The sequence below is a fragment of the Ascaphus truei genome, chromosome 2, assembly GCF_040206685.1.
Source record: "Ascaphus truei isolate aAscTru1 chromosome 2, aAscTru1.hap1, whole genome shotgun sequence".
NCBI lineage: Eukaryota > Metazoa > Chordata > Amphibia > Anura > Ascaphidae > Ascaphus > Ascaphus truei.
In genome coordinates, this window is record NC_134484.1 from 159021371 (window position 1) to 159023212 (window position 1842).

The following is a 1842-nucleotide window of genomic DNA, read 5'->3' on the forward strand; positions in this document are numbered from 1 at the left end:
AAGATTGCCTGCATAGCGGAGTCCAGGTAATTGTAAGCAGTAATCAACAGCTCCCATAGGTGTCCCGATCTAGTGCGCATGCGCTACTGACCGCTATATGCCTTCTCTAACTCCCTTGCATGAGTCATTCTGACTTTGGAAGGGTTTTGATATGCTCTCCCACATACCTGTTTTCAAGATGTCTGTCTGCAATAGTAAGCAAGGTTTGACAGTTTGCGTGTGTGTCCACTTGTACAGACACTACACTACGCTTGCACTACAGACTATTACCATACCTTTCAGGGACACCACTAGTGGTCAGTAGAGATTTACTAATAGTCACAGAACCACTCCCATATGGGTGATTCAACCTTCATCATTTGACGGCCTGTTGGTTATTAGGGATTAAATGACCAACATGTTTTTTCACACACATGTCCATGTTTGTCTTAATTATTTGTGTGTGTGGGAGCACTAGGGATCTGGTATGTAAGCATTCACTTGTTGGGTAGTACTGCATCCACATCCCCTTGATAAAGAGCCCCCTGAGGGTTCAAAACGTCGGTTCTATGTGATATTTTTTGAATACCTAGCTTCTGAGTGCTGTCTCCACTTTATCGTTCATTCATCTGGATGGGTGACCGCTTGGGAACAGTGTTTTCCTTCTTCCTATATAGATTATTTCAGACATACTTAGCCTTATATGTGTGTATGTATGTATATGTATATGTATGTATGTATGTATGTATGTATGTATGTATGTATGTATGTATGTATGTATGTATGTATATATATATATATATATATATATATATATATATATATATATATATATATATATATCCATATACATACATATAAGGCTAAGTATGTCTGCAATAATCTAAATAGGAAGAAGGAAAACACTGTTCCCAAGCGGTTACCCATCCTAGTACTAACTGTACCCAATGTTGCTTAACTTCGGTGATCGGACAAAAACTGGTGTGTTCAATATGGTATGGCCGTTGCCAACAAAAGTAATAATATTTTGTAATATAAAGCAGAGCATTAAGTAATTATTATAACAATATTATAACATTGTGATGCAGTTGTATAAAAAAAATGAAAAATTGGGTATATACTTTATCTCCATCCTGCCATGCACATATGTTGATGAACCATGGACCAAACGTGGCGTGATCACAACAAGTACAGAGCAATGGGGACTTTCCCATCAGAATTAACACAACGTTGGTCCCTGTTTCTGAATGGGATGCCCACTGTGTTAATTTTACAGGTCTGCACCAGTCTGGAAGAGCTGCGCAGTGAGAGCAGACAGAAACCATCCCTCTCCAGAGCTGAACCTCATTAATTTCAGCCTCGGGGACCCACTGCTTCCCAAGTTACAGCAATCACACAAAATAAACAAGAATTAAAAAACAATAAAAATACACAAGAATTAAACAATAAAATCAACAAAAATACATATCAATTAAATAAAAACAAGTATTTGTCAATAAAATGCATTGATTGTCACTGTATTTATCTATAGCCCTAAAGGGGCATAGATAAACACATTGGCAGTTAATGGGCAAGCAAAAACATAAAAATACAATCAAAATACCTAAAAACAAAAATTACATACATTCAATGTTTTTCTTACATTTAGATATCTTCACCCTCTGATTCCCGATGCATTTGGAAGCTCATGATTCGCAATGATCATCAGCTTCATGTAACTTCTTCTTTTGTTCTTTTTTTCTTTCTTCAATCTTCTGTACTTGTAATCCATTAAATCCATAGGGAGATGTTGTCTTGTCGTCTTCTTATGCTCAAATGAGACGTCAAATCCGATTGAACGCTGTGCGATGTGATAAGGTTTTT

General features: G+C 36.9%; 1 pseudogene; it reads right to left on the reverse strand.

The window, feature by feature from the left end:
- Nucleotides 1-869: 869 nt before the first annotated feature.
- On the reverse strand, nt 870-988 carry LOC142488901 (5S ribosomal RNA; annotated as a pseudogene).
- Nucleotides 989-1842: the final 854 nt, after the last annotated feature.